The sequence below is a fragment of the Hyperolius riggenbachi genome, chromosome 6, assembly GCF_040937935.1.
Source record: "Hyperolius riggenbachi isolate aHypRig1 chromosome 6, aHypRig1.pri, whole genome shotgun sequence".
NCBI lineage: Eukaryota > Metazoa > Chordata > Amphibia > Anura > Hyperoliidae > Hyperolius > Hyperolius riggenbachi.
This window is the reverse complement of record NC_090651.1, coordinates 323243854-323271102: the sequence shown is the minus strand read 5'-3', so window position 1 is coordinate 323271102 and position 27249 is coordinate 323243854. Positions and strand designations below refer to the sequence as shown.

Here is a 27249-nt window from a genome sequence, read left to right as displayed (position 1 = left end):
ACTAGACCCGTTCCAGTTCGTGTACAGAGCTAACAGGTCCACTGATGACGCCATCAACATCTGCCTAGAGCTCATCAGTGACCACCTGGATAAGCCTGATTCATACGCCAGAATCCTCCTGCTCGACTTCAGCTCAGCATTTAATACAATCTGCCCTCGCATCCTCCAGAACAACCTGGAGGCACTTGGCGTCCACTCGTCCCTACGCCACTGGATCACAGACTTCCTGACCAACAGATCACAAGTCGTCAAGCTGGGCAAGTTCTCCTTCCAAGTAAGGTCTACTAACACAGGTGCCCCACAGGGCTGTGTCCTGTCGCCAATCCTGTTTTCCCTCTACACCAACAACTGCAGATCCACAGCAGACTCGGTCAAGGTTGTCAAATTCGCTGACGACACCACCATCATTGGTCTAGTGTCCAAAAATGATGAGCAAGACTATCGTCAACAAGTCAACAGAATCTGCCACTGGTGCAAGGAAAACAGGCTGGTCCTCAACACAGCCAAAACCGTTGAGATGGTTGTTGACTTCAGGAAGCAGGCCCCCACCCCCAATCTTCATTGAAGGCATGGAGGTGGAAAAGTTATCTAGTGTCCGCCTCCTTGGAACCCAGATCACCAGGGACCTGCGCTGGAAGACTCACACAAGCACCACACAGAGGAAGGCCCAACAAAGGCTCTTCTTCCTTCGCCAGCTGAGGAAGTTTGGGATGGCACAGGAGCTTATGTCAAACTTCTCCTCTGCCACTATAGAATCCGTCATCTGCACCTCTATCCTGGTGTGGTATGCTGGATCCTCAAACAGGGACAAATACAAGCTCCAGAGGGTCATCAGGTCGGCAGAGAGAATCATTGGAAAACCACTCCCTTCGCTTGACCTCCTCTACAACTCCAGACTACGTTCCAGAGCACAAAGGATCGCAAACGACCACTCACACCCAGGCCACCGTTACTTTAACGTGCTCCCATCCGGTAGAAGGCTACAGACCATTTCCACCAAGACAGCTAGGCATATGAACTCCTTCTTCCCTGCTGCCGTTAAACTCTTGAATTCCATTCAGTGGTTCCCTACGTCAGGCCAGTAGTCAGATCATATAGCTCCAACGATATGGGTGATAGGTCATCCACTGGCTGTGTTTGCTGTCTTCCCCTGCCACCTGTGTCCCAATTAGTGCCCTACTCTGCTAAGCTACACCTATCTTAGTGTACATTTTCACTTGCATTATTGTGTTTTTTACTGTAATGCGTCATCCATCTACTGTTGGTTTTGTTTTGGTTGCTAGTTGTCATGGTTGTTATCAATGTCCTTGTTGTTGCCTTTTGTGTTGCCTGTTTTTTTTTGTGTCGCTGAGTTCTCTGTTTTTGTGCCAAACCCAATTCCGGGCATGACCCAGTCATGCTTGCCAAAATAAACTGATTCTGATTCTGTCAGGACAGGAGACTCTGTGTGAGAGCTTCTCACAGGCAAGAGGCAAGTGTATGAATGTGAAGTGTAGAGTTGGCATGTTTATGTGTAGTCTGGGAGGGGGAGATGTGGACATGTCTGAGGGGATTTTTCTGCTGACATATGGGCCAAATTGCATTTGTTTTCTGCTGAAATGTTGCCGAAGTTGCGTTTGTTTTCTGCTGACATGTGGCCGGAGTTGCGTTTGTTTTCTGCTGACATGTGGCCCAAAATGCGTTTGTTTTCTGCTGACATGTGGCCGGAGTTGCGTTTGTTTTCTGCTGACGTGGCCGAAGTTGCGTTTGTTTTCTGCTGACATGTGGCCGGAGTTGCGTTTGTTTTCTGCTGACATATGTCCGGAGTTGCGTTTGTTTTCTGCTGACATGTGGCCGGAGTTGCGTTTGTTTTCTGCTGACATGTGGCCGAAATTGCGTTTATTTTCAATGCCATGGTAACCCCATTTTTCGGCACTACGCACGCCGTGAACACCCCCCTACGCCCTTTTCTCGGCGCGCTACGCGTGCAGCAAACACCCACCCCAGTCCCGCTCCACCCACATGTCATGGCCATGCCCACTGTCTGCGGAATAGCCACGCCCATTTTTTGCCATAGGGCCGCTACCTACAGTCCGCTTGGGGCCACAAAAACCTTAGCTGCACCCCTGGTGCAGGGGTATGGCCCGTCCCCTCTCCAGAGATGGCTGAGAGCAGCAGGAGGATGTGAAGACAGCAGCCAACCACAGACTAAGAGGGGCTGAAATCTGCATGCCGTGGAAGCGGATGGGAGGAGCAATGGCATGTTTTGTATGACTGGTGCGAACAGTAGGAATATCCTTCATGGATTTTTTTTTTAAATCACTAAACAGATCCAAAACACAAAGCACACAGAGGTGTAACTACAGGAGAGCAACCACAGGGGGGGGGGGGGGCTCAGAGCTGTAAGGGGGCTACTCCAACTGCTACTCCCCCCCCCCTCTCCTATACAGGGTTGCAGTCTTCAGATCAGGTGCTTTTGTGGCTACACTTGTTATGGAGTGAAGATTACGATGCCCATACTGATTTATGACCCTTGTGAGGTGGCCCCCAGTCTGTGAGGGTCACAAGGGGTAGGCAAGGGAAAGGGTGTGAATACTGGGGGGCCCCCATCAAAGTTTTTCTGGGGGGCCCTGTGATTTGTAGTTGCGCCACTAAAAAGCACAGATGTAAGTTGGCATTAAAAGCCTCTTGCAAGTCTCAAGTGAGTTCACAAAGTAAACCTGAGGTGGAGAGTGGGAGAATGGTAAGGTGGGCGGGATGGGAGGGGCTGGTTTGGCTTGCAGAGTAAAGCCGACTTCCTGCCCAGTGGTCAGGTCAGCAGGAGATTTTTAATGCGAGGTCTTGGCAGAACAGTAACACTTACTGCAATAAAAGTAAAGCAGTTTATCTGAGCTTTTAATAACCTCTCCGGGGCAAGTTTAATTAAGAAAATTAAATTCCACTTCAGGTACACTTTAAGCCACACATGAGTGATAGCTGTAAAGTTTTCATAAATCACTCAGTAATGCCAAACACATTAATTTATGCACAAATTAAAAAGGTGTACATTTATGTGCATAATTAAGCACTAAATCAATGTAAGACTTTGGTTTTGGCTTCTTAAATATTTTTGGATTTGGAATTACAGTAAATCTATATATATAATAGAGTACGTGCCTCAACCTTCAAACAAGAAGAAGAAGTAGTGCCCTGCCCCCAGGGCCGGTCCAAGCAAGAAGAAGGGGCTGGTCCAAGCAAGAAGAAGATGTAGTGCCATATCAAACCAAGGGCAAAGAGGGATAATTTGCATATTCAGTAGCAGTGCATTGTGGGTAACCACAAATGTTCACTTATAGCGGAATTATTGCAGATTTGCTTCTGTTTTAAGAAGGAAAATTACACCAAGCTTTGCTTTTTTTTAGTAGGAGGGATTTTTGGTCTATTTTATCCTGTTATACATTCTTAGTAGTTTGGGTCACCCTGAGCTGCTTGGTTACTCTGTTGTACTGGTCCAAGCCCAATCTCATACAGCCATATCAATCCCTGCTATGTACTGATGAGAACCAAAGGTTTGAAACAGGCTGTCACATGTGTGTTTGATATGTCTGTGTAAGACTTAAAGCTATAGGCTTGCTTAGCTTACTAAGGGTGAAAAAGAATAATTTGCATATTTAGTAGCGGTGCATTGTGGGTAATCACAAATGTTCACTTATAGCTGAATTATTGCAGAGTTTCTTCTGTTTTAAAGGACTTCTGAGGCCAAAATCTGCCCTCAAAACGTAAAAAAAGTTAACTACCTGCATGACTTTGTAAGGCACGAAAGACGCCGTCTGCACCCTCCGTGCCGTTACGCCTGGTCCCCTCTGCTCAATAGCCCCCCTGAAAGACTGCGACCCCACGGTCCGGGTCGGTATCTGCAGCCTGCATAAAGATGGCCGCCGGAGCTGGCCACGGCTGCGCAGCTCTAGGGCCAACCCTCCGATCCACGCTGCCTGTTACATGGATCGGGGGTTGGCCCTAGAGCTGCGCAGCCACAGTAGCGGCTATGCGGACTGCGCAGCCGTGGCCAGCTCCAGCGGCCATCTTTATGCAGGCTGCAGATACCGACCCGGACCGTGGGGTCGCAGCCTTTCGGGGGGCTATTGAGCAGAGGGGACCAGGCAGAACGGCATGGAGGGCGCGGACGGCGTCCTCCTTGCCTTACAAAGTCATGCAGGTAGTTAACTTTTTTTACGTTTTGGGGGCAGATTTTGGCCTCGGAAGTCCTTTAACCACTTGAGGACCACAGTCTTTTCGCCCCTTAAGGACCAGAGCCTTTTTCTCCATTCAGACCACTGCAGCTTTCACGGTTTATTGCTCGGTCATACAACCTACCACCTAAAGGAATTTTACCTCCTTTTCTTGTCACTAATACAGCTTTCTTTTGCTGCTATTTGATTGCTGCTGCGAGTTTTAGTTTTTATTATATTCATCAAAAAAGACATGAATTTTGGCAAAAAAATGACTTTTTTAACTTGCTGTGCTGACATTTTTCAAATAAAGTAAAATTTCCTATACATTTGAGCGCGAAAGTTATTCTGCTACATGTCTTTGATAAAAAAAAAAAAACATTCAGTGTATATTTATTGGATTGGGTAAAAGTTATAGTGTTTACAAACTATGGTGCCAAAAGTGAATTTTCCCATTTTCAAGCATCTCTGACTTTTCTGCGCCCCTGTCAGGTTTCATGAGGGGCTAAAATTCCAGGATAGTACAAATACCCCCCAAATGACCCCATTTTGGAAAGAAGACATCCCAAAGTATTCAGTGAGAGGCATGGTGAGTTCATAGAAGATTTTATTTTTTGTCACAAGTTAGCGGAAAATGACACTTTCTGACAAAAAAAAGAAAAAAAAAAGTTTCCATTTCTTCTAACTTGCGACAAAAAAAAATGAAATCTGCCACAGACTCACTATGCTCCTCTCTGAATACCTTGAAGTGTCTACTTTCCAAAATGGGGTCATTTGTGGGGTGTGTTCACTGTCCTGGCATTTTGGGGGGTGCCTAATTGTAAGCACCCCTGTAAAGCCTAAAGATGCTCATTGGACTTTTGGCCCCTTAGCGCAGTTAGGCTGCAAAAAAGTGCCACACATGTGGTATTGCCGTACTCAGGAGAAGTAGTATAATGTGTTTTGGGGTGTATTTTTACACATACCCATGCTGGGTGGGAGAAATATCTCCGTAAATGACAATTGTTTAATTTTTTTTACACACAATTGTCTATTTATAGAGATATTTCTCCCACTCAGCATGGGTATGTGGAAAAATACACCCCAAAACACATTATACTACTTCTCCTGAGTACGGCGATACCACATGTGTGGCACTTTTTTGCACCCTAACTGCGCTAAGGGGCCCAAAGTTCAATGAGTACCTTTAGGATTTCACAGGTCATTTTGAGAAATTTCGTTTCAAGACTACTCCTCACGGTTTAGGGCCCCTAAAATGCCAGGACAGTATAGGAACCCCACAAATTACCCCATTTTAGAAAGAAGACACCCCAAGGTATTCCGTTAGGAGGATGGTGAGTTCATAGAAGATTTTTTTTTTTGTCACAAGTTAGCGGAAATTGATTTTAATTGTTTTTTTTACAAAGTGTCATTTTCCGCTAACTTGTGACAAAAAATAAAATCTTCTATGAACTCACCATACTCCTAACGGAATACCTTGGGGTGTCTTCTTTCTAAAATGGGGTCATTTGTGGGGTTCCTATACTGCCCTGGCATTTTAGGGGCCCTAAACCGTGAGGAGTAGTCTTGAAACCAAATGTCGCAAAATGACCTGTGAAATCCTAAAGGTACTCATTGGACTTTGGGCCTCTTAGCGCACTTAGGGTGCAAAAAAGTGCCACACATGTGGTACCGCCGTACTCAGGAGAAGTAGTATAATGTGTTTTGGGGTGTATTTTTACACATACCCATGCTGGGTGGGAGAAATATCTCTGTAAATGACAATTGTTTGATTTTTTTTACACACAATTGTCCATTTACAGAGAGATTTCTCCCACCCAGCATGGGTATGTGTAAAAATACACCCCAAAACACAATATACTACTTCTTCTGAGTACGGCGATACCACATGTGTGACACTTTTTTGCAACCTAGGTGCGCTAAGGGGCCTAACGTCCTATTCACAGGTCATTTTGAGGCATTTGGATTCTAGACTACTGCTCACGGTTTAGGGCCCCTAAAATGCCAGGGCAGTATAGGAACCCCACAAGTGACCCCATTTTAGAAAGAAGACACCCCAAGGTATTCTGTTAGGAGTATGGTGAGTTCATAGAAGATTTTTTTTTGTCACAAGTTAGCGGAAAACGACACTTTGTGAAAAAAAAAACAATACATATCAATTTCCGCTAACTTGTGACAAAAAATAAAATCTTCTATGAACTCATCATACACCTAACAGAATACCTTGGGGTGTCTTCTTTCTAAAATGGGGTCACTTGTGGGGTTCCTATACTGCCCTGGCATTTTAGGGGCCCTAAACCGTGAGGAGTAGTCTTGAACCCAAATGTCTCAAAATGACCTGTGAAATCCTAAAGGTACTCATTGGACTTTGGGCCCCTTAGCACAGTTAGGCTGCAAAAAAGTGCCACACATGTGGTACCGCCGTACTCAGGAGAAGTAGTATAATGTGTTTTGGGGTGTATTTTTACACATACCCATGCTGGGTGGGAGAAATATCTCTGTAAATGACAATTGTTTGATTTTTTTTACACACAATTGTCCATTTACAGAGAGATTTCTCCCACCCAGCATAGGTATGTGTAAAAATACACCACAAAACACATTATACTACTTCTCCTGAGTATGGCGATACCACATGTGTGACACTTTTTTGCAGCCTAGGTGCGCTAAGGGGCCCAATGTCCTATTCACAGGTCATTTTGAGGCATTTGTTTTCTAGACTACTCCTCACGGTTTAGGGCCCCTAAAATGCCTGGGCAGTATAGGAACCCCACAAGTGACCCCATTTTAGAAAGAAGACACCCCAAGGTATTCCGTTAGGGGTATGGTGAGTTCATAGAAGATTTTATTTTTTGTCACAAGTTAGTGAAAAATGACACTTTGTGAAAAAAACAATAAAAATCCAATTTCCGCTAACTTTTGACAAAAAATAAAATCTTCTATGAACTCATCATACACCTAACAGAATACCTTGGGGTGTCTTCTTTCTAAAATGGGGTCACTTGTGGGGTTCCTATACTGCCCTGGCATTTTACGGGCCCAAAACTGTGAGTAGTCTGGAAACCAAATTTCTCAAAATGACTGTTCAGGGGTATAAGCATCTGCAAATTTTGATGACAGGTGGTCTATGAGGGGGCAAATTTTGTGGAACCGGTCATAAGCAGGGTGGCCTCTTAGATGACAGGATGTTTTGGGCCTGATCTGATGGATAGGAGTGCTAGGGGGGTGACAGGAGGTGATTGATGGGTGTCTCAGGGGGCGGTTAGAGGGGAAAATAGATGCAATCAATGCACTGGGGAGGTGATCGGAAGGGGGTCTGAGGGGGATATGAGGGTTTGGCCGAGTGATCAGGAGCCCACACAGGGCAAATTAGGGCCTGAACTGATGGGTAGGTGTGCTAGGGGGTGACAGGAGGTGATTGATGGGTGTCTCAAGGTGTGATTAGAGGGGGGAAATAGATGCAAGCAATGCACTAGCGAGGTGATCAGGGCTGGGGTCTGAGGACGTTCTGAGGTGTGGGCGGGTGATTGGGTGCCCGCAAGAGGCAGATTAGGGTCTAATCTGATGGGTAACCGTGACAGGTGGTGATAGGGGGTGATTGATGGGTAATTAGTGGGTGTTTAGAGGAGAGAAGAGATGTAAACACTGCACTTGGGAGGTGATCTGATGTCGGATCTGCGGGCGATCTATTGGTGTGGGTGGGTGATCAGATTGCCCGCAAGGGGCAGGTTAGGGGCTGATTGATGGGTGGCAGCGACAGGGGGTGATTGATGGGTGGCAGTGACAGGGGGTGATTGATAGGTGATTGACAGGTGATCAGTGGGTTATTACAGGGAATAACAGATGTAAATATTGCACTGGCGAATTGATAAGGGGGGGGTCTGAGGGCAATCTGAGCGTGTGGGCGGGTGATTGGGTGCCCGCAAGGGGCAGATTAGGGTCTAATCTGATGGGTAACAGTGACAGGTGGTGATAGGGGGTGATTGATGGGTAATTAGTGGGTGTTTAGAGGAGAGAAGAGATGTAAACACTGCACTTGGGAGGTGATCTGATGTCTGATCTGCGGGCGATCTATTGGTGTGGGTGGGTGATCAGATTGCCCGCAAGGGGCAGGTTAGGGGCTGATTGATGGGTGGCAGTGACAGGGGGTGATTGATGGGTGGCAGTGACAGGGGGTGATTGATAGGTGATTGACAGGTGATCAGTGGGTTATTACAGGGAATAACAGATGTAAATATTGCACTGGCGAATTGATAAGGGGGGGGGGGTCTGAGGGCAATCTGAGTGTGTGGGCGGGTGATTGGGTGCCCGCAAGGGGCAGATTAGGGTCTAATCTGATGGGTAACAGTGACAGGTGGTGATAGGGGGTGATTGATGGGTAATTAGTGGGTGTTTAGAGGAGAGAAGAGATGTAAACACTGCACTTGGGAGGTGATCTGATGTCGGATCTGCGGGCGATCTATTGGTGTGGGTGGGTGATCAGATTGCCCGCAAGGGGCAGGTTAGGGGCTGATTGATGGGTGGCAGTGACAGGGGGTGATTGATAGGTGATTGACAGGTGATCAGTGGGTTATTACAGGGAATAACAGATGTAAATATTGCACTGGCGAATTGATAAGGGGGGGGGGTCTGAGGGCAATCTGAGCGTGTGGGCGGGTGATTGGGTGCCCGCAAGGGGCAGATTAGGGTCTAATCTGATGGGTAACAGTGACAGGTGGTGATAGGGGGTGATTGATGGGTAATTAGTGGGTGTTTAGAGGAGAGAAGAGATGTATACACTGCACTTGGGAGGTGATCTGATGTCGGATCTGCGGGCGATCTATTGGTGTGGGTGGGTGATCAGATTGCCCGCAAGGGGCAGGTTGGGGGCTGATTGATTGGTGGCAGTGACAGGGGGTGATTGATGGGTGGCAGTGACAGGGGGTGATTGATAGGTGATTGACAGGTGATCAGTGGGTTATTACAGGGAATAACAGATGTAAATATTGCACTGGCGAATTGATAAGGGGGGGTCTGAGGGCAATCTGAGCGTGTGGGCGGGTGATTGGGTGCCCGCAAGGGGTAGATTAGGGTCTAATCTGATGGGTAACAGTGACAGGTGGTGATAGGGGGTGATTGATGGGTGATTGATGGGTAATTAGTGGGTGTTTAGAGGAGAGAAGAGATGTAAACACTGCACTTGGGAGGTGATCTGATGTCGGATCTGCGGGCGATCTATTGGTGTGGGTGGGTGATCAGATTGCCCGCAAGGGGCAGGTTAGGGGCTGATTGATGGGTAGCAGTGACAGGGGGTGATTGACGGGTAATTGACGGGTGATTGACGGGTGATTGACAGGTGATTGACAGGTGATCAGGGGGGATAGATGCATATAGTACACGGGGGGGGGGGTCTGGGGAGAATCTGAGGGGGGGGGGGTGATCAGGAGGGGGCAGTGGGCAGGGGGGGGGATAAAAAAAAAATAGCGTTGACAGATAGTGACAGGGAGTGATTGATGGGTGATTAGGGGGGTGACTGGGTGCAAACAGTGGTCTGGGGGGTGGGCAGGGGGGGGTCTGAGGGGTGCTGTGGGCGATCAGGGGGCAGGGGGGGGGAAATCAGTGTGCTTGGGTGCAGACTAGGGTGGCTGCAGCCTGCCCTGGTGGTCCCTCGGACACTGGGACCACCAGGGCAGGAGGCAGCCAGTATAATAGGCTTTGTATACATTACAAAGCCTATTATACATATGTGCAGCGGCGATCCGGGAGCTAGTAACGAACGGCCGGCGGGTTACTACGAGCGGTGGGCGGAGCGAGTCCCCGGCGGCTGATCGCGTCACGAATGACGCGATCGCCGCATAGCCACTCCCGCAGCCGCCCCCGCCGATGGGCGTATTGCGGTCGTTTGGGCCCGGACTTTGCCGCCGCCCATCGGCTGGGGGTGGTCCTCAAGTGGTTAAGAAGGTAAATTACACCAAGCTTTGATTTTTTTAGTAGGAGGTCTTTTTGGTTCCTTTTATCCACCTATACATTCCGAGTGGTTTGGGTCCCCCTGAGCTGCTTGGTTACTCTGTTGTACTGGTCCAAGCCCTATCTCATACAGCTGTATCAATCCCTGCCATGTACTGATAAGGAACAAAAGTCTGAAATAGGCTGTCTACATGTGGGTTTGATATGACTGTGTAAAATTTAAAGCTATATGCTTGCTATACACCAGTGGTTCTGGATGCTTGCTTGGCTTACTAAGAGGAAAAAGGAATTATTTGCATATTTAGTAGTAGTGCATTGTGGGTGACCACAAATGTTCACTTATAGCTGAATAATTGCATATTTCTTTCTGTTTTAGGAAGGCAAATTACACCAAGCTTTGCTTTTTTTTAGTAGGAGGTCTTTTTGGTCCCTTGCTTGGCTTGCCAAGGAGGAAAAGGGGTAATTTTCATATTTAGTAGCAGTGCATTGTGGGTAACCACAAATGTTCACTTATAGCTGAATTATTGCAGATTTCCTTCTGTTTTAAAAAGGCAGATTACACCAATACAGTGTGCGGCATTGCAGGGAGTGACGACAGTGGAACGCACGATGGAATACGGTAGAGGTGAGCCATCCCCGCACGCTGCCTCTTAGTATTAGAGGCGGCTTCTACTGTGCTTAAGCAGGAGGGGGAGTGCACATGGGGGACCCAGGTGAAGGGGGGGGGGAAGGGGGGTCCAACCCCCCTCCCCACCGCTGTGCCCAATACCCCCTTCTTGCCCTCTACCCTCTTATGCGGCGTATGCTACGCCGTGGGTCAGCTAGTACTGTATAATTTAAAGATGATACTGCATATGTATAGCCAGGCTAATACAAAACAAAACACATAGCTAAATCCATCAGTGCTGATGCCCCATATGAAGAGTAAATATCATTTCATGGCTTTATGATAAAAAGGTGTCTACATGCGGCAGCCTGCCCAGTGCACACAATACTGGTTCATTTTAGGATCATTGGTAGATTAGAACAAAGATTAGAATTAGGTATTACTTTGAAAGTGTAGGATGACGCTAGGATTAAAGTGCTACTTAAAGAGAAACTCCAGTGAAAATAATGGCCTCAATTCACTAAGCTTATCTCCTGTCTTTAATAACTCTTCTGAGCTGTTTCTACAGTTATGACCATGATGATAACTGTAGAAACAGCTCAGAAGAGTTATTAAAGACAGGAGACAGGATATAAGCTTAGTCAGTGTTTGCCCATTGTAAAAACATTTTAAATCCCTGATTTACATTCTGACATTTATTACATGGTGACATTTTTACTGCTGGCAGGTGATGTAGCTGCTGCTTGCTTTTTTGGCAGTTGGAAACAGCTGTAAACAGCTATTTCCCACAATGCAGCAAGGTTCCCAGACAGGAAACTGCCAGGAGTACAGCGGTCCTCAGAGTTTCTTGTGGGAGGGGTTTCACCACAATATCAGTCATACAGCGTCCCTGATGGTCTGTTTGTGAAAAGGAATAGATTTCTCATGTAAAAGGGGTATCAGCTACTGATTGGGATAAAGTTCAATTCTTGGTCGGAGTTTCTCTTTAAGTGAAAACAAAGTGAACAGATAAACAATTGTATCGATCCTCCAACTTCTAAAAATGACTTTTAGATATCCCACAGATATGTTTATGTTATGTTTAAAAACTTAAAGAGAGCCCAAGGTGGGCTTAAAATAAAAAAAGACCAAGGCTACCTGATCCGGGGGGCTGAGCGGATCAGGTAGCCACCAAAACCACCGCTCTCCACAGCTCCTGTGGGCTTCAATGGCCCACTTTCACTTTGTTGACCTATGGGTCATGACGCTGGAATGAGAGATTCATTGTCTCATCAGCACGCAGGGAGGCGGGGGATCGGCAGGGGGCGTGGCCAGTGAGAGGGGGCTGCCCAATGGAAGCTCTTGAAACCCTGCAGGAACGCCCCTGGCGGGTGTTTTGAAAAGTAAATCCCTCACCCACATGTTTAGCCTTGAGATAGCGACAAATATTGGGGGGCAGCGGTGGGGGTGGGGGGCAGAGAACGGCAGTGGGGGGACACAGAGGCGTGTCATGAGGCAGAGAACATGCCTCTGTGTTCCATCTGCCCCCCAATGAAACACCTTGGGTTCTCTTTAAAAAAAAAAAGCAGATTTGTTGTTTTTGTCTCAGTTGAGTATAACAGTCTGTCTGTGTGTCTCAGAGTGCTCAAATATATGAACTACTAGCTGGTCGCCCGGCGTTGCCCGGGTATGTAATTGGCTAGTGTTAGCTCTGCCCACTTTTTCTAATCCTAAAACACAATTACTCAAGGATGACCTAGTTTGTGAGCTTTGCGGTCTTTGGCATCAATAATTGGCATTGAAATGAAATAAATCTAATTGGCTGTGGCTCCACTCCTTTGAAAATCAATAGGTGAATTTTGATTAGCTTTTGTAGGCTCCACCCACTTTTCTGAATATTAATCCCAGTCACCCAGTGACCAACTGTGCAACGTTTAAGAACCCTGCCATTGACAGTGTAAGAAAAACAAAAGTTTGCGTTCTTAAAACAGAAAGAATTTGCGATAATTCAGGTTTGAGTGAGCTTAAAATGTCGCCCAGTGCATCACTGTTGAATATATGCAAATTAACCATTGTTACCCTTAAAAGCTAAACACACCTCCAGAACTGCTGGAATACAATGATGTGTCATTTTGTTAATTTGTACAGAGTCATAATAATACAACATGCATACAGACTGTTTTGGATTTTTTTTTTTTTTTTTTTTTTAACAAGCCTTTCAGATTAAAATCACTTAAAAACCAGCCCTCACGCGGATCTCTCCATCAGGTTGGCAGCGATCTTGCCCTTCCTTCACTGTTCAATCATCATGCCGGCTTTTAAGTCTGTTCTTTATCAATAAAAAGAAAACAAAACATTTTAGAGCAATGAGCTCCACTCCTTTTGCTTCCACAATTCTTGCGCCTTCTCCTCTCCAACACCTTTTTTTTCCGCCAGGTACACCACATACAATCTTGCTAAGAAATGATTGCACACTGCTTCCAGTGACAACTCCTCCTTCTGGAATACTATTAAGTTTCTTGCATCCCACAAAACTTCCTTAAGTACAGAGAACACAATCCACCCCTTCCTATCCTTCTCCTTTGCACCCAGTGACACTCCACCCATCACCATTGAAAGAGATGTGACCCTAACCTCCACCACCACCTCTAAAAATTTCCTCAACTTCCTCTGAAAACCCTTTGCAAAATCACAATCCCAAAACACGTGGTCCACATCCTCTTCCCCTCCACACCCTTCTCTTGGGCACCTTCCTGAGGGAGTCATACCCCTCAATTTGCAAAAAACCCTAGTAGGGAGCGCTGACACCAGAGCCATCCAGACAACATCTTTTTGCCTGTTTGTTATTCCTTTAATACTCATTCTTTTCCATACTGCCTCCGCTTGTGCACTTGTCATTCCTTTTATATAACATATTATATCATTTCTTGAGATCCATTTTTTTATATTCTGCTTGTTTATGTTTGTTAAGGCTGCTCCTGCCATATTGAAATTGTCCAGAATTTCTTTAACTTTTTGGTAGCATGATGTAGTAGTGAATGCAACAGGCTTGCTCAAATCCTTAGCGACCCATCCCAACCTGTTCCACAACCATCCTCCCAAGTACCTCACAAAATCCTTCACCCTCCCCTCTGACTCCAACACTCTACGGATAGACACCAGATAGTGCAGAGACAGAAAAGAAGCAACATCAGGGAAGTCCCAACCACCCAGAGACACACCCTTGTGAACCGTCACCCGTGCCACCCTCTCCATCTTTGAACCCCAGAAGAAAACAAACAACATTCTCTGCACCTCTTGCATCCATCTTTTGCCAGGAGGCAAGACCAAACAAAAATACAACAACAACGGCAATATCACAGCTTTCACCACCAACACTTTCCCCGAAAAAGACAACTTCCGCAACCTCCACAAGTTCAACTTTCTTACCACTTTCCCTTTCACTTCATCCAAAGTCTTTCTACCTTTCATCTCTGCATCAAACACCACACCCAACACCTTGATCTCCTGACTCACCGGCACTTTCTCCACTTTCAAAGGTACAGGCCTCCCAAAGGAAACCAGTTGGGACTTCTCCCAATTCACAGCCATTCCAGACATTCCACAAAACACTTTCACATGCAAATTCACCCTGTCAATATCAGCCTGCGACCCACCCACAAACGACACATCATCCATATAAGCCAAATACTTCACCTGCTCTCCACCACCACCTGGCACAACAAACCCTTTCACCACTTTATCCCGCTGGACATACCTCAGCAAAGGCTCCACCACACAAATAAAAGCCATAGGCGACAGTGGACACCCCTGCCTGACTCCGGACAAAACGGGGAATGACCTGGACAAAACCCCATTTACCAAGACATGGCTCGAAATTCCAGTGTAAAAACATCTAATAACTTTCAGGAGACAATCAGGGACCCCTAATTTTGCCATCACCCTGAACAGGAAGGAGTGTGATACTCTATCAAATGCCTTTTCCAAATCTATACCCTCAATGACCATCGTCACTTTATTTTCCTGTGAAAAATTTATCATGTCCCTTAATAAAACCAGGTTATCGGCGCTTCTTCGACCGGGGACCGCACAGGTCTGCCCCTCTCCAATCATAGATGCTATCACACTCCTTAACCTGTTTGCGACCAATTTCGCCACTATCTTGTAGTCCACATTCAACAGCGAAATCGGCCTCCAGTTTTTTATCAATTTTTTGTCTCCTTTCTTATGAATCAGGGTGATGACTCCCTCCCGCATTGATGGGGACAACCGCCCAGAAGAAAAAACTTCCTGGACCACCTCCACCACTTCCCCACCAATGATAGGCCAGGCCCACCTAAAAAACTCCACTGGGAGCCCGTCCTTCCCTGGAGTCTTGCCTGTTTGCATGGCACCAACTGCCGCCCATACCTCCTCCGTGGCCACCGACTCTTTCAACTGCTGTACCTCCAACGGATCCAAACACTCCTCCAACACCTCATCACAATACTCTTTCATCTCCACCTGTGACACAGCATTCCCTCCTCCATACAAATCCACATAAAACTTCCGCACCTCTTCCATCACCTCGGAACCAACCACTTCCCTTTCATCCACCACCACTGACTCTAACACATCTCTACTGGACACCACCTTCTTAAAGAAGAAACGGGAGCAAGACTCCCCCTCTTCCAAATCTCTCACTTTCGCCTGAAACACAATCCTCTTCCCACGCTCTGTCAACATTTTCTTCATTCGCTGTCTTGCCTCCTCCAACTCTTCCTCCACCTCATACCCCCATTCCTTCATCTTCACCAAATACTGCAACCTTACTTTCCAACTTTCTTCCTCCTCTTCCTGCAAACACCTCTTCTCATACGCTAGATTCCTGAAAAAGCCAGAAATCCTCCTCTTCACCCAATCCCACCATTCCAACAAATCCACAAAACCTCTCTTCCTGCGCACCCATCCTGCATATTCCACCCTAAATCTTTCAAGTACATCCACATCCTCCAACAACTCCACATTCAACTTCCAGACTCCCTTCCCAAACACCACTCTCTCCGACACTTCCAGGGAACAAAGAATGGCTTTGTGATCAGAAAAAGTGACCTGGTGATAAGAGACAGCCGAAACCAACACATACCTAGAAAGTAAAAAGTAATCTATGCGTGACTTAACCGTGCCCGTATCCGAAAAGTAAGTATATTCCCTGTCCCTACTGCCTGCCGCCAAAGCTGCATCCTGCAGTCCAAAATCTGTCACAATCTGGTTGAGGATCCTACTGGTGGAGTCCAGCTTGGTCTCTCCTGACCCCACTCGATCCCCAACCGATCTTATACAGTTCAGATCGCCGGCCACAATGGTCTTAATGCGGCCTGGCAGATTGAACTTAAGCACCTCCAAGAACTCCGCCCTCTCTTTTTTGTCTGCAGGAGCGTAACAGTTAAAAAGACGGTACTGGGAGCCACAAAAATCAAAATTCACAACCATCAATCTCCCAGGAATGATGACGGCATGTGACAAAACCTTAATGCTAGGATTATTAAACAGCACGCCAATGCCCTCATTCCTACTCTGGCAGGCAGGGGACCAGATGGCATTGCCCCCTGCCCATTCCCCAGAGCCAGGTACCGTCTTCAATATACACTCCTGCAGACAAAAAATATCCGCCCTAAAATTTGCGAGGTCCTGCAGGACTGCAGCCCGGCGGTATGAGGAGCCGATCCCCCTCACATTTACAGACAGCAGGGACAGCACCATCACCAAAAGACACCACGTGAAAAGCAACCTACACTCAGCCATCTTCATTTCTTAGGTGCTCTGGGACTCTTCCGTACACCCACAGTGGTGGGCTCCTGCTTTGTCTTTCTATTCCTCTTCTTTCTTTGTTTTTTTGATTCTGCTGTGGTCCAGTCCTCCGGACCAGAATCCCCAGCAGTACTCGGTCCCGGTGCCTCCGGGTTAACTCTCCTAGCTGGCCTAGTGTTTTTCCAGCTAGTAGGCACAGGAGACTGGGTCATATCCACCTTTAATTCACCCTCAGAAGTGTCACTGACGATCCTCATTTTTGTTACACGGGTGTCATCACTTTCAGACTCAGTCACAGCTTCTTTCCTCTCTTGATAAGGTGGTAGATAATCACTATCATTCTCCTCTATCTCCACCTCTTTTTCACCTTCCACCTTCCCAGGGTCTGTCAGGTCCATTTCAAACTCCTCCTCCTCATTTGCATTAACTCCACCCCCCCTCCTCTGAGGTCATGACTGACATGCTGGCTGATTTCCCTCCTTTTTTTAAACTTGGGGAGTCGTTATTTTTGGAGGGAGATGAGGCAGTCCCTTGCTGGGATCTCCTCACCGCAGTGTCAGCTTTTGGGCTTTTACTGGATGCAGGGCTGGGGTTTACTGGCAAACTTTTAAGTTTCTTATGCGAGAGAGCAGAAGAAGGGGCGGGCTTAGGAATCTCCGGCGGGTCAGCTGACTGCACAGCTGTTTCGCCACCTGCATTCCTGTTATTCTCGCCGGCTGAGCCGGCATCAGCAGCTGTGGCACTACTGCTCCCAGCGGACCTGCAGCTACTAGCGTCCATGGCGGGCCGCTGGGAGTCTCTGCAGGGTTCAGGCACATCTGCCTGGCTTTCTGGGACCAAGGGCGTGGCTTCTGTACTGGTGGCAGGGGTCAGGGAAGCCTCAGAACGCTCTCCACTGTCGCGCTGCGGGCCCCACTCAGCAGAAACTGAGTAAGTGACGTCACCGGCGTCAGGGGAATCCCGATCAGCTGGAGAGCCGGGCACTGCTTCGGGGAGCCTCTCCGGGGGGGTTTCAGCCACAATATCACTTCCTTCAGCCCCAGCCTCTCTCACCACAGCGGGGGGACACGGGACAACACCAGGCACACATACATCAGCCTCTCCAGCCTTGCTCCCTGCCACGTCAGCAGCAGCCTTCTTACAGGCAGGAGCACCAGCGTTCTGCTCAGCAAGCGGACACTCTGCAGAAGGAGGCACGGCATCCTCTTCACCCCCACTCCCCACAGCTTCATCATCCTCATCCTCATCCACATGCTCAGCCAGTTTCCTTTTCTTGACACGCTGCAGCTTTGGCATCTCAGCCTGCTCAGCCTGCAGCATCTGGGAGTCAGTGACCTCTTCAGCAGAGGGGACAGGGGGGGTCACAGTAGCGGTTGGACCCGTTTGAGCAGCACTGGTGCCCTCTCCAGCTACCTCAGAAAGGGGAGCTTCGGCATCAGCCTCAGCATCCCGGGGCTCCACACGGGGAGCCAGTGACCACCTCCTGCCCCTGCCATAGGAGCCAGCAGCAGCAGCATAGGTATATATGCGGGTGTTCCCCCGCTTTTCACATTCTTTGGCCAAGTGGCCCGCTAGACCACACAAGTCACACACCTTCACCTTTTTACACTTGGAGCCTGGGTGAACCGGCTCCTTACAGTGCCTGCACCTCTCCTCAGAGCTGCAGCTGCCTGCACCGTGCCCAAAACTATAACACTTCCGGCAGTAGAGCGGCTGCCCAGTGTAGGTGATATAGCCTCTCTCACCGGCAATGGAAAAGACAGGGGGTGGGTGAACCACATCATGCCAGCTCCCTTCCTGCCTCTTGAACTCCACATTAAATCTCATCTTGCTCCTATAAACACCAATGTGATTATAGATCTTCTCTGCCCAACTCACATCTCTGAAGTATCTCTGCAGAAACAATCTCACAACATCAGGCTCCACAAACGGGTTATACATGTGAACGTACACTTGTCTTGCTTTTTCATTAAACAGCGGTGTAACTGACTCCAGCCACTTAACAAAATCCTCCCTGCTCTCTCTATAGTCTGCCAGCACCCTTAAAGCCTCTTCCTCACTATACATTGTGACATCATATGCTCCTTGTGCAGGAAAATCCTGAATCGCAAACAAATTATTCTTTGTCATCTTCAACCCCTCCACCAGTACCTTGTCAATAAACGCCTTCGGTCCCTTACTCCTCCATTCCGCCTTCACGATGAAGCGTATTGAATTACGCAGCTTTGGCATACCTCCTCCACTTGATGCAGCCGCCATCCTCTCCTCGTTTATGGAGGGCCCCCACAAGGAGGACCCTCAGAATACCTTCCGTGCAAGACCAAGTAGTTATTCCAGCTGATCCTTGCCAAAAGTCCTAGAAGCCACAGACTGTTTTGGATTGTTTGATCCTCATCAGTGCATAGCATAGATTAATTTGGCTCTATGCAGTAGAGGCTTGTAACACCGAGAGCTACAGACTAACCAGCAAGCTCATGGTGACCCAGAACTCATTGGAGTGTGTAAGGGACTACAATGGTCCTAAAAGCCCCCTTACTAAGATGTTAAGAAAAACAAAAGTTTGCTTTCTTAAGACAGAAAGAATTTGCGATAATTCAGGTTGGAGTGAGCTTGAGATGTCTCCCAGTGCATCACTGCTGAATATATGCAAATTAACCATTGTGCCCTTAAAAAGCTAAACACACCTCCAGTGTAACAGTGTAAGAATGGCTGCAGTTTACATTTTTCCAGTGAAATTTGTATTTGTCTCTTTTTGGTTATGGGAATAAAAAGTATCCTATACTTTATTCCAGGTAATGTACTATGTGTGTGCCAAATTTCATTCAAATCCGTTCAGCCGTTTTTGCGTGATCGAGTAACAAACATCCAAACATCCGAACTTTCCCATTTATTATATTAGTAGGATTTACCTTTTTTATCTATCCTCTCCTGGCAGAGCAAAACATTTTATGGCTGTAATTCCTTATCAGTAGTTCCACTGGGCCCCAACTGGATAAAAACTGTCAGTGGCAAAGCTGAATATTAACTCTTTCAGGGAGATAATGCATCACATCATATTTGTGTGCTTGGCACTGTACATACACATGTCTATTGCATGATATCATATGTCACTTCAGGTTTCCTTTAAGTCAAAAGTCAGCTGCAGCCTTGTTTGGTCTGCATTCACTGAACAGCTGGTCATAGTTATTGTATGTCGCATTAAGAGCATTGTGCCAATTAGAGTATGTATTGGGCTGGTGCTGCTGGACTTGGGCGGTGCTGCTAGTAGTAACATATCAGTAATTTACATTATCCGGGACCCATCTCCACTTGAGCCCTCCTTTCTTCGTGCCTGAAACAAAACCCCCCACCTAATCCCACTTCCTAGTGCTCAAAACGAACCCCCACCCCACTCTAAGTGCCTAAAATGATGCTCTCCCCCCTCCTCTCCCCCAAGTGCCTAAAATGAAATCCTCCAACTAATGCCTAAACATAATCTCCCCTCCTAGTGCCTAAAACATCCCCCCATGTAACACCTAACCCTCCCCCCGTCCCCCAGTGCCTAAACGCAACCTACTAACCTGCTAGTAGTAGCTGATTGTCTACAACCGTTAATTCCTATGAAGTAGCTACTAGTTGCATCAGGCGTCCAACTCACGGCTTAGGCCCCAGATTACCGTTAATTAACACAGGCCTCTATTAGACTCCGGCTGATCCCCAAATGACCTGATCCAGCCAATTGACCACAGCCCTTGTTGTTTGGATTGGTCATTCACCAGATATTGCATGCAACAGTTTTGAACTCCTATCTCATTGAATACCATATAGACTCCGCCCCCATGGTAACCATGTCAATACCAACATCTTCTAAAACTGGGGTTTAATGGAGTAGATTAAAGGCACAGACTCTCCATTAAAACGTCACTTGTATTTGCATTACTTAAGGGCGGATTTGCTTTTACCTAATATGAGGACTAATTCTTGGTTTGGACATACACTACACACGTGCATCACTGGGAGAGTGTCAGAGGTAATATGACTCAGTCTATATAATCTGAGCTGTATATTTATAGTGATATCACCAATATGAACAGGATGTGAGGGTGCAAAAGGAACAGGCATAAAATCTTTTTTAAAGGAAATCTGAAGTGAGAGGAACAAGGAGGCTGCCATGTGTATTTCCTTGTAAACTATACCAATTGCCTGTGATATTGCTAATCTTTCTGGCATCAGTCGTGCCTGAATCACACACCTAAAACAAGCATAAAGGTTAATCCAGGGGTTTCTCAAACTGGGTGCCGCGGCACCCTGGTGGGCCGCAAGTACCTTCCAGGGGTGCCTCGGTATGCATCAGCATCCTTTGTGCATTGCCATGAGGTAATACAACCGCACATTGATACACACTGTGGCAGCATTACCTTCCAGTTAACCTGTAGTCCCGGCAGCCATGGTTATTAAAGTTTGATATCAGGGGAATCTTGGGGGAGCGACTGATTAGTGCGCCTTGGCCTGGATAGGTAAGGAAAGTTTGTCTAGCTAATGGGGGTCACTTACAATCTGGAGTGGGCGCTGAGGTGATGCTGCATAATTAAAGGGGATGTTATTAACTGAACCAGAAAATGTTGGCGCATGCGGCAGGAGGACTAATTGGGCATTGCAATAGGTGCCAATGCAAAATATCGGTAATTAGGAGCTGGATTCGAAATGTTGGCGTTATATATCGTGCACCTCGGGAGCCCAAAAGACAATATTTTTAGGCACCTATGGCGGCGCACAAGAATTTTTTATTTTTTTTGCCATGGATACGATGCAATCGTCACATCGAACCATGGCTAGCGGAAACAGGCCCTTAGGTAGCTAGTGTGCGGGGAAGGGAGGGGGGGGGGGGATTAGGCATAAGGTAGGTAATTTGTGGGGGGGGGGGGGGGGGGTTAAGGGTTAGGCCAGTGATCTGCAAACTTGTCTCTCTAGCTGTTAAGGAACTACAAGTCCCACAATGCATTGCAGGAGTCTTACAGCCACAGTCATGATTCATAAAGGCAAATGCATTGTGGGACTTGTAGTTCCTTAACAGCTGGAGAGCCAAGTTTGCAGATCACTGGGTTAAAGAGAAACTCCAACCTAGAATTGAATTTTATCCCAATCAGTAGCTGATACCCCCTTTTACATGAGAAATATAATGATTTTCACAAACAGACCATCAGGGGGCGCTGTATGACTGATTTTGTGCTGAAACCCCTCCCACAAGAAGCTCTGAGTACCGCGGTACTCTGGGCAAACTGCCACAATGTAACACTGTTCACAGACAGAAATTAGCTGTTTTTACGGCTGTCTCTAACAGCCAAAACAGCTAGGAGCAGCTACATAACCTGCCCACAGTAACAATGTCACCATGTAATAAATGTCAGAATGTAAATCGGGGAGAGGAAAGATTTTACAATGAGCAAACACTGACTAAATCATTTATACATAATTATGGTAAAAAATGAAGCACTTTTTTTACTACTTTATTTTCACTGGAGTTCCTCTTTAAACATTAGGTAGGTAGTTTGTGAATGGGGGTTTAAGAGTCAGGCATTAGGTAGCTAGTTTGTGCGGAGGGGGTGGGATTAAAGGGTAGACGTTAAGTGGGTAGTTTGTGCAGGGGGGCGGGGTTTAATAGTTAGGCGTTAGGTAGGTAGTTTGTACGGGGGGGGGGGGGGGTTAAGGGTTAGGCAGGTCGTTTCTGCCGGGGTAGGGGGGGTTGTTTAAAGGGTAGGCGTTAGGGGGGAGGGTTCTGTGTGAGTAGGGTAATGTTTGGCCATAGTGAAATACTGATCTTTTGTTGCCTCACTTCAGGTTCCCATTAAATGGTTAAGCTTAGCGGATGAATAGTGCATGTGGTATAGTGATATCAAATGTTTGCAGAAAAAGTGGTATGCACATGAAATGGGTATATGATTGATATGTGTCCAGCTGTTTAATGGGGAGAAGCAGGTGTAAGTTTTGCATATGCAGAGATTAATGACATAAGGAGATCTGATGTGATATGCTATGATATGTGTACAACTGATCCATATGGTGGTGTAAGTGTAAGTTTGGAGATGCAGAGATTCAAGACACAGAGAGTTCTGAACCTTATGCATGTGGTAGATTATACTATATATACTAGAGGTAGATGATATCGATTCACATTTGGGTGTGCACAATAACATATTTGTAACAACCAAAGGTGGTTGTTATTACTACATGGCACTGTCTACAGAGTTTTGCACTATATAGTATGACTTATTAGTTGGTCACTACGCACTTGGATATACAGCTTAGACACCTATATTGAATACTAGCTGGTCGCCCGGCGTTGCCCGGGTATGTAATTGGCTAGTATTAGCTCTGCCCACTTTTTCTAATCCTAACACACAATTACTCAAGGATGACCTAGTTTGTGAGCTTTGCGGTCTTTCGCATCAATAAATGACATTGAAATGAAATAAATCTAATTGGCTGTGGCTCCACTCCTTTGAAAATCAATAGGTGAATTTTGATTAGCTTTTGTAGGCTCCACCCACTTTTCTGAATATTAATCCCAGTCACCCAGCGACCAACTGCGCAAAGTTTAAGAACCCTACCATTGACAGACAGTGTAGGAAAAACAAAAGTTTGCTTTCTTAAAACAGAAAGAATTTAGATAATTCAGGTTGGAGTGAGCTTAAAATGTCGCCCAGTGCATTACTGTTGAATATATGCAAATTAACCATTGTTACCCTTAAAAGCTAAACACACCTCCAGAACTGCTGGAATGCAATGATGTATCATTTTGTTAATTTGTACAAAGCCATAATAATCCAACACGCATACAGACTGATTTGGATTGTTTGATCCTCATCAGTGCATGGTATGGATTAATTTGGCTCTATGCAGTAGGGCTTGTAACACCGAGAGGTATAGACTAACCAGCAAGCTCATGGTGACCCAGAACTCATTGGAGTGTGTAAGGGACTACAATGGTCCTAAAAGCCCTTAAGAAAAACAAAAGTTTGCTTTCTTAAAACAGAAAGAATTTGCGATAATTCAGGTTGGAGTGAGCTTGAGATGTCTCCCAGGGCATCACTGCTGAATATATGCAAATTAACCATTGTGCCCTTAAAAAGCTAAACACACCTCCAGTGTAACAGTGTAAGAATGGCTGCAGTTTACATTTTCCAGTGAAGTTTGTATTTGTCTCCGCCCCCTTTTTGGTTATGGGAATAAAAAGTATCCTATACTTTATTCCAGGTAATGTACTATGTGTGTGCCAAATTTCAGTTTACATTCTAGCAGTGAAATTTGTATTTTTCTCCACCCACTCATGTCCTAATGTTTCCCGGGTATGTATTTGGCTGCTGTTGGCTATGGCCACTTTTTCTAACGCTAACACACAATTGTCAATAGTCAATGACCAAGTTTGTGAGATTTGTGGTCTTTGGCATGAATATTTTCATTGAAATTAAACACATCTGATTTGCTGTTTGTGGCCCCACCCCTTTTCTAAATATTTAACGCCAGTCACCCAATGATCAACTGTACCAGGTTTGAGGCTTGTGCCATTAACAGTGCAAAAATGGCAGCAATTAAATATTTGCCTTGAAAATCAATAGGTGAATTGCGATTGGTTTTTGTAGGCTCCACCCACTTTTCTGAATATTAATCCCAGTCACCCAGTGACCAACTGTGCAAAGTTTTAGAACCCTACAATTAATAGTGTAAGAATGGCTGCAGTTTACATTTTCCCAGTGAAATTTGTGTTTGTCTCCGCCCACTAATGACTTGGCATTGCCCAGGTATGTATTTGGCTGGTTTTGGCTCCGCCCACTTTTTCTAACCCTAACACAAAATTACTTAATGATTAAGTTTGTGAGCTTTGCGGTCTTTGGCATCAATAATTTGCATTGAAATAAATGAAATCTGATTGGCTGTGGCTCCACCCCTTTTCTGAATTTAAACCCCAATCACCCAATGGCCAACTGTACCAGATACAGGTGATTAACAGTGCAAGAGGCTTCTGCCATTAACAGTGCAAGAATGGCATCAATTAAATATTCCCCTTAAATAGGTGGATTTTGATTGGCTTTTGTAGGCTCCACCCACTTTTCTGAATATTAATCTCAGTCACCCAGTGACCAACTGTGCAAAGTTTTAGAACCCTACAATTAATAGTGTAAGAATTGCTGCAGTTTACATTTTTTCAGTGAAATTTGTATTTGTCTCCGCCTACTGATGACCTGGCATTGCCCGATTATGTATTTGGCTGGTGTTGGCTGCGCCCACTTTTCATAACCCTAACCCTAACACACAATTACTCAATGACCAAGTTTGTGAGCTTTGCGGTCTTTGGCATCAATAACCTTCATTAAAATGAAACAAATCAGATTGGCTGTTTAGGGCTCCACCCCCTTATATAAATTTAAACCCCAGTCACGCAATGATCAACTGTACCAGGTTTGAGTCTTGTGCCATTAACAGTGCAAGAAAGGCAGCAATAAAATATTCCCCTGAAAAATCAATAGGTAATTTTTGATTGTTTTTTTAGGCTCCACCCACTTTTATGAATATTAATCCCAGTCACCCAGTAACCAACTGTGCAAAGTTTGAGAACCCTACCATTAACAGTGTAAGAATGGCTGCTGTTTACATTTTCCCAGTAAAATTTGTATTTGTCTCCGCCCACTTATGACCCTGCATTGCCCGCTTATGTATTTGGCTGGTGTTGGCTGTGCTCACTTTCCTAACCCTAACACACAATTAATCAATTACTCAATTACCAAGTTTGTGAGCTTTGCGGTGTTTGGCAACAATAATTTGCATTGGAATGAAACAAATCTGATTGTCTATTTGTGGCTCCACCCCCTTTCTGAAATTGAACCCCAGTCACCCAATGATCAACTATACCAGGTTTGAGGCTTGTGCCATTAACAGTGCAAGGATGGCAGGTTTGAGGCTTGTGCCATTAACAGTGCAAGAATGGCAGAAATATTCCCCTTGAAAATCGACCAACTGTGCAAAGTTTGAGAACTCTACCATTAACAGTGTAAGAAAAACAAAAGTTTGCTGTCTTAAAACAGAAAGAATTTGCGATAATTCAGGTTGGAGTGAGCTTGAGAGGTCTCCCAGTGCATCACTGCTGAAAATATGCTAATTAACCATTGTTACCCTTAGAAGCTAAACACACCTCCAGAACCGCTGGAATGCAATGATGTGTCAGTTTGTTAAATTGTACAGAACCATAATAATCCAACACGCATACAGACTGTTTTTTTTTTTTTTAGCTTGTCTTGGCTCCTGTTGCATGCAACAGGAGTCCCGGTCAGCAAGGCTATTAGCCCCGTGCATGGAAAAAGCGTGAGTGCCCTAAAGCACCCCCACAAAACGTGCACGAGTAGCCACGGGCCCCACAATGCAGCAGGGCCCTTCCGGTTGTTCCCCGAAGGGAACCTTCCCCCTTTGCCTTCGGCTCAGGGGGTGGCATCCTCCAACACCCGAGGGGTTGGAGGATCCTGGGGTCCTCCGAGGAGGACCCCTACTGCGCCCAGTGGTTACCCAAAGGGCCTGGCCATGTGGCATCCGTGTCCACATGGTCCGGGTGGCTCCCCCGAGAGGGAGCCGGGTGGGAACCGAAGTCCCCGGTGCCAGCAAGCTGGCCCCGACCTTGCGGCCGGAGTGATAAAAATTCCGCACTCTCCCTAGCCAAAAGGCCGGGGAGCTGCGTTAGTTGGCGATGCATATGGGCAGTACAGACCAAAGCACCCTACTTCCGCCTGAGATCTGCCACATCTCAGGTTTTTTCAGGTGCACCTGGAGCGCCACTTCCAGGGGCAGTACGCCTAAGCAAAGCCCTCAGCCATTCAGCCTCGACCATGGTATAGATCCATTCAATCAACTGGGAATTACGACCAGGAAGGACACCCTGCCACAGTGCCATCCCTCCAGGTCCCCCCAAAAATTTCAAGAACAGATACTGCACTTGATCTTAGCCAAAAGGCCGAGAAGCACTTGATCAGTTAACTCTATGTGTAGCTCTGTGTGTAACAGAGAAGAGAGCTCCCAACAGCTGCAGCTCCTGTGTCCTGTGTCTCTGACTGACCTGTCTGAAGAGAGCAGAGGAAATGTAACTAATTCTCATAGCTTTTTCATACTGTTTTTGCTTTCAGAGTTTGATATGTTTGATATTTGCTTTCTGTAGTCTGATATGCAACTCTGGCTGTGCAATGAAGCAGACACCCCTTCTGCAATTGATTTGTCCCAATATAGCTAAATCCTACCCACAATAAATTACAGCTTTTGCCTCTGATATTTAACATGAAAAGTAGGAAAATGTTTACACAGCTACTTAGACATTATTTGCACACTGTCATTTTAGAACACTTGGGTATCGATAGTATTCCTTTAAGCGCGGTTTGATATCTGAATTAGCCTTACTTAACTTGAACGGGGGAGGGTTAACCCCAATACCTCAAACCAGCTGCTGAAATATAGATTTAAAGGCGCAAATACCATACTGTGAAAAATAAAAACCGTCAATCATATGCCACTGTGGCAAAGTGCGTTGACAGAGTCATATGCCTAGGCACGCCCCCCACTCAGTGCCGTACTCCCCGCTGGACAGGAAGTGCGTCACTAGGATTCCAGTCGGCCCACGCATGAGAACCCCTCACCATGCTTCATTGTTTGCACTACCGGTGTCGCCCATAGACTTGCATTTTAGGATACTCCTGCCTCACGCTGCAGCCCTTGCGTCGGATCAGC

At 46.3% G+C, this 27249-nt stretch overlaps 1 protein-coding gene and 1 pseudogene across 7 annotated transcripts in view; both read right to left on the bottom strand.

The window, feature by feature from the left end:
- SYT3 (synaptotagmin 3) overlaps window positions 1–27249 on the bottom strand; it is a 404209-nt gene that overhangs the window by 264461 nt on the left and 112499 nt on the right. The window contains exon 1 of one of the 7 annotated variants that reach the window (XM_068241417.1): window positions 20070–20144. The exons of the other annotated variants lie outside the window; for them this stretch is intronic. The gene's annotated coding sequence lies outside the window, so the exon portion shown is untranslated. Of the gene's footprint in view, window positions 1–20069; window positions 20145–27249 lie in introns of those variants that run through there. 7 annotated transcript variants of the gene reach the window in all.
- Window positions 26365–26497, bottom strand: LOC137523226 (U2 spliceosomal RNA; annotated as a pseudogene).